The sequence below is a fragment of the Artemia franciscana genome, chromosome 12, assembly GCF_032884065.1.
Source record: "Artemia franciscana chromosome 12, ASM3288406v1, whole genome shotgun sequence".
NCBI classification, from domain to species: Eukaryota; Metazoa; Arthropoda; class Branchiopoda; order Anostraca; family Artemiidae; genus Artemia; species Artemia franciscana.
Window position 1 is genome coordinate 33415719 of NC_088874.1, and position 6913 is coordinate 33422631.

The following is a 6913-nucleotide window of genomic DNA, read 5'->3' on the forward strand; positions in this document are numbered from 1 at the left end:
GTTTTTGATTTAAACTATTTACCGATGTACCCATGGCTGCCATAGGCGATACATATCACAAAAGCTTGCTGGTACACTTCAACATTAGCTTTATAGAAGGTGGGTTTGGCTACTCTATCACACCTATATATGTAAATTATACCAGTCTAAAATTTCTAATGATACCTGATTGTTATGAACCTATTCCTTTGTTTAGAAGTGAAAATGACTACTGACTGTGCTCGTATAACTAATATTCATACTGTTTATTTTAAAAGTATTTAAAAGTAAGTTGGCAGGACCGTTCATTGTGGCTGCTAGCAATTACCTTATTGCCAATAATATTCGGCAGGACAATACACATGTTTTGTTTGGGGGGGGGGGGGGTTCAAATGAATTTTCGTTTGGAGGGGGGATTAAGGGAGTTTTACATGTATGATACAGTATTTGTTATTTCACAGATTAAAAAAATATTCAAGTATGATACAGTATTTGTTATTTCACAGATTAAAAAAAAATATTCGATACGAGAATAAACATATTTTGGAATGTTTTTAAGATATATTTTTTAATAACGCAATCTTTGAATAAGCGACCTACTACTACTAATAACAGTAATAACAATACTAGTGATTCACTGTAGCACCAAGCCATCAATATAGCTGTGCGCGATACTCCTCAATTACAATTTATTCAAAGCCTCTTCCTTTAAGCCCTCCAAGAAGTTTTAATTTCCATCAAATCCGTTCTTAAAACTTCCTCCCATCCTATTCGGCGGTGACCTGCTTTTCGTTTGACCCTAGAAAGCTGGTAGAAAATCAGGGGAGTAGGTTCAGCATTTTATTGGGCGGCAAGAGGGGTCCATATATGGACAGTCAGGGGGCATGGGCTATATGATAGTTATTTCTCAAAATTATTGGGGGGGGGGTAACTGCGCCCATTTTCCCGTCGAAAGGACACCCTGCCGAAAATGGACTAAACCTTTCTTTCATTATAGTTCTAGAAAGTGGAATAAAACCATGTTTTCTGTGCAGCATTCTGTTTGAATTACTATCAATCAGACAAGACGAGTACCCAAGAGAATCCGTAGACAATTTTTTTGGGAAACATCGAACAAATTTTGCATTAGGGGGTTTTATCCTCTGGGATATTCCCTAGAAAATTACCCCCTGAAAGGTCCTCCTTGGTAAATTCCCTCGAACCCCCCCCCCCCACAGAAAATGTCCCCCAGAGAACTCCCGCCACGGAAATTTCCTTCTCTCGATAATTCACTTCCTCCTTGGAAAATTCCCCCATATGCAAAATTGAGCAGTCACAGGGCAAATAGCTACCTCGAAATATCGCTGAGATGTCCTAAGGGGTAACAAAAGGACCAGATGTCTGATTTTTAGCAAAATTTGGCAAACCTTTTCCAATAAAAAAAAATTATAAACATTAATGGAAACGAAAGTTCATCCTATTTTCTTGGCAAAAATGCGAAAATGGAAAGAACTCTTTATACTAAATAAGCAAGTAACATTATAAGTAAATAAAGATTAAAAAAAAAAAATTGTGAATGGGATTTTTATAAGGCCAACGAATATACTGGAAGAAGTAAGACGAATATTTTGTGAGGACAACCGCTTCTCTTTTTCAGAACTACAGTAGAAAGTCTCAAGATTTTATTTCAATCCGTTTGACATCCAGAAGATGGATGTTTTCTGAAAACAAGAAGAAGGTCTTTGGCAGCGCTAGAGAGCCTAAAACATGCTCGTAAATGTTTTATGGATGTTCTTATATGCTAAAGTAGTCATCCTAAATGCCAGGTTTTTTAGACCAATCCTCCCTCCGCAAAGAAGTCAGTACAAATCATAGTTATAGGGAAATACATAATTTCTTAGCCTAATGTACTTGCAAAATTAGTATGAAAAGGTACGCATACTTCTTAGGAAAACAAGCCTTTCAATATTAAATTTATAGTTCCTGTATTTCGTATGTTAAAAGTTTCTTTTTAGCAAAATAGCTTTGTTCTAAAAAAAACAAATTCAAGTACAATTTTCAATTTTCCACTGTTCTTGAAATGTTATATTAGGTGACATAAAGCATGCTAGAATACTATAATTTGGCATCCCATCTTTACCTGAAACTACTAAATTCTTGCGTCACATTTGTAAAAGAAAAAAAATCAAAAGTTTTATTCTTTGATTTAAGAAAATTTCGAATAATCGTATCTTGAATTATGTCTTATGATTTTTAAGGCTGCTCAACATTGTTATTTTGAAACCGAAAAAAAAAAATCCTTCAAGGTTGATCAGCTTCCGAAAATTGCCCACAAGCTTTATAAAACGCATTAAAATTTTTACATTTTCGGTAAATATTTATCAATGTCTTTTGTCTCCAACATTGCTGGAAATTATACCTAATTTTTTCCGGTATCCAAGTCAAAATACGTTTTTTCCCCGAATTTCAAAGACAAGTTCCTGAATTTTAAAAGTCAAGAATTGAAGGACTGCCTCTACTTAAGGTGTTATCAGTGCTTCCACACCAGAAGATGGCAACTCCGATGAAATGGGTTAACAATCCTGTCTTAATCATGATGGGCGATAATATCACTGGATGTTACCAAGGCCGGAGCCAGGAATATGGTTCAGGGTGGTGTTTATAAAAAATAACAACACCAAAACTTAATATGGACGCAATTTTAAAGTCGGACAATAATCGGGGGGGGGGAGTCAAATCCCTCTAGAAGATAGAGCCTTTATATCCAGCGTTGCCAACTGAATATATTTTATGTCCAAAAGACAAAATCCTATGATTTGGACGCAATGATATAATAGGGCAATTTAGACATTTAGGACATAAAAGGGACCCATTTTGCCAACTTATGACATGAGACAAAATATTGCACTACAAGATGTATATTTTTGTAAGAAAACGTCACTTTTAACCCAAGTAGTGCTAAAACTATTTTACACGGTTTTTTACATTTTACATTTTACATTTTTACATTTTACTTTACATTTTACACGGTTTTTTTCGGAGTTGCTTCCTCTTTCTCGAAGACAGCTATCTGCAAATACTCTTAAATTCTTTAATCGATAACCAATTTTGTATGTCTTGTTTTTACACTTCAATAAAAATAAAAGACAAGTAGGCTACCTTTTTCGTTAACACTTTTGGCTTCCGATAGTCAGACAAAACATTTATCTATTTATCAGGTATTACCAACTGAAAATGAAAAGTTAAAAAAATAAAAAGTTTGGATTCTTGAAAAAAAGCCGAGTTTGGAATCCAAATAAAAGCCAAGCAACAAGGATGAATTTCGTCAGTTTGAGAATCTTCAAACAGTTCACGGTAACGAACTATCAGTAAGGACCAACGTGGCTCAACATAACCGAAACGCTAAAAACAGAATTTTGATATCAATAGACATATCAAAAGAATTGAATTGTTGTGGTAATTCCAAATATACAATATCTATTAAGTTTAGTGTTACCCATGAAAGGCTAAGAGCATGAGAAACTTTGCCAAATTTTCAAAAAAAAATGGGAAACACCCCCTGAATGTCATAGAATCTCAATGAAAGTCACACTGTTAGATTTAGTGTATCAGAGAACCCTCCTAAAGAGGCTCCAAGCTCCTATCCGTGAAAAATGTGGTATTTGTATTTCTTGCCAGAAGAAAGATCACGGATGCATGTTTATTTGTTTCTTTTTTGTGTTAGTTTTTTTTCAAGGGAGGGATCGCATTGAACCAATGGTAAAAGAATATCAAAAGAGGACTCCTTCGAAAGGAAACTAAAGACTCTAGAGCCTTCTTTAAGTGACCAAAAAATTAGAGGCAAACTAGCCCCCCTCTCAGGCTCATTTTCCAAGAAATCGTCTGATAAAAGTTTTTGAGATAGCCATTTTGTTAAGTATGGTTGAAAAGCACAAAAACTACGTTTTTGGAGATCAGTTGACCCCCTAGAACCACTGGAGGAAGGGCCGCAAGCTATGGAATTCGCCCATTGTTTACATATAATATTTGTTATAGAGAAGTATACTGACATTTTTTAAGGAGGGGGGGGGATTCTGGGGATTTATTTTCTATGAAGAGAACTTATTGGGATGAAAGTTTTCGGGGTGAACTTTCCAAGGAGAATTTTACATAGGGGGAATTTTCCAGAATCCGTATACAAAATTTATTTTATTTTTCTCACTTTTTTGTTGACTATCCCATTATGCATGTGGATATGCTTTGAGAGAAATTCCTGGGGGGGGGGGGAATTTCATCGGAGTTTGAATTCTCTAGGGGATTTTTATGTGAGGGGGATTTCTCACGGAAAAAATTTGGGGAATTATTAAACGAAGAAATCCTCCATGAAAAATTTTCTGCAGGAGAAACTCTCCATACGGGCGATTTCTGAGAAATATTTTCCACGCAGGGCATTCCCCCGTGACTATAAAAACGTTAGAAAATTAAATAAAAACAAATTTCTCTTCAAATTAAAGCATGCTAAGGAGTATTTGTCAGGCAGAATCGTAAGGGAATTCTGGGGGGAATTTGCAGTGTGGATGGGTTTGTCCGGGGATAATTCCCTGACGGAAAATTTTATTGGGAGGAACTTTCTATGGAGGAATTTTTCGTGGAATTATTTTTCACTGCGGTGGAGGGGGTAGATTTCGTGGGATTATCTCAAACATGATCAGAGATTAAATAAAAAGTTTCTTTCTTCTGAAAGCAAGTTACTGAACAAAAATTATTCCGTATTTGAGGCGGGCTACCAACTTTTCAATACCCTGCTCTTTAAGCTGAATTTCGACTTTCTGTCTCTATTCTTTAAGAAAAGGTTCCTGAAACACAAAAGGCCGTGTAATTAGAATCAAACTCATTTTGAAAGTTCTTTAAAACTTTAGTGTAAAGAGAAGGGTATTGAAAAAGGGACAGCCCCCCTCATATAGGCTAAAGTACTATTTCTGTTCGTTTTAAGTTTTACTTCATGCTTTTGGTAGAGAATAAAAAACTTTTTTTTTATTTAACTGAGGAAAGACCGATACGGTCACAATGTGTTTTTGTTCTAACCAAGGCACTTTTTACAGAAGGATTTGTCCAGCCCTGAATAATGCATCCGCTTATTCACTGTAGCAGCTGTCAATGTAAGTATAACATATAGTATAACCTATATAACCTATAATATAACCTAGTATAACCTAGTATAACCTATATAACTTAGTATAACCTATAATATAGTATGACATATAGTATAACCAATGAAAAGACTATACTTTACATAGACTTATCATTACAGTTGCCATTTGACAGCCTTTTGGTCCATGAATTTTCCCCTTGAGTCTCCAAAAAAAATGTCATTAGAAACGAATATATGCTTGTCTTTGTGTCTGTAAAATTACAAGATATTTTTCCCTAACCATAAGATAAACATATTGACCAAAAGACGAACAACTTTTTTTCAAAGCAGCTAGTTAAAATCAAATATAACGAAGATGAAAAAGTTCATACAAAACAATTCATATATAATGACTTGGCGTGATAAAACGAAACTGACAAAATCCCTTACTTTGGAGAAAGTTCTTTATTTAAAGTAACTCTGGTAAAACCTGGATACTAAAAAAAAAAAAAGATCTGAGAAAGATTACCTCTTTGGTGATTAGTAATATTTTTTTTTACCAAGATATATATATTCATAATTCATATTTTCAAAGATAAACAGGGTTGTCAATTGGATAAATTTTCTGTTAAAAAGATGAATTCCCAAGTTTCGGGACCCAAGATATAAATAGGCAAAAAAGAGATATATTTAGGCAATATAAATATGCAAAAAAATATATTTTATCAAATAACAAATAAACAAAACAAAACATTTATCATATATATATATATATATATATATATATATATATATATATATATATATATATATATATATATATATATAGCGATGGTTACCTGTGCGTGGAAGGAGAAATCTAAAAGACACATACTTTTTTATTGTACATATAAGTTTTATAAATAAATAAATTCACAGACATTTTAAAGTTTTTCACTCTGAGGGCGCTGAAATTTATATTGCACAGGTAGGAAAGAGTATTTTCAAACAGACAGTCTTTCAGTCGAGAATTGTCTTCATAAATGCTGAAAAATTCATTGTAAGTATATACGCGACATGTAAAAAACACCCAGCAACTGAAAAGTTAATTTGACGCCCTATGGGCCAGCAATGGCTCTGGAGGATCTTTATCCTTTTTTTTATATACGCGACATATCAAAATAAAATATAATAGGGCATGAAAACCACACCTTTTGGTATATAAATATTGTACTCGCTTCCAATCTTGGACTATAGATTCTCTAATTTGCTCAAGAAAGTTTTTAATGTAAGACGTGCCAAGAGGATATAAAAATTCAGTACTTTTCGCTGTTTGAAAGATACATAGCCAATATCCCGTCTGTACAGTTGATGGAATACTATTAATAATGATAAGGGTATTGTTAATCCTTTGAATATGGTTGATTTAATCCGTGGGTATGCAATAGTATTTGTATTTGGACATGTGTGGTTCCAAATTGAATTTATTGATGTGTGTCCATGGTGCCAAGTCTAATAAAAAACTGCCGTCAGGGCAAAAGACAAATCCAATAGGCTACATTGATACCATGAGTTTTTGCAAACATTTCATCGGCCATACCATTTTCAAATAGTTGTGAATCACGATCTAGGGATCACATTGTTCATATAGGGTCCTATAGGATTTATCAAAGGAAAAATTGTAGAGGGGAAATTGTAGAGGGAATTTTCTTTACACATGCGAGATGAAAATCTAGACATTTTAAATTTACGTGAAGAATTTGTCCATGACCCAATTGCACTAGAACTTTTTACAAAAGCCAAAGTGATTTTTGAAGGAAATTTGACATTGATAAATGTCAAATTTATAAATGTCATTGAATTTTT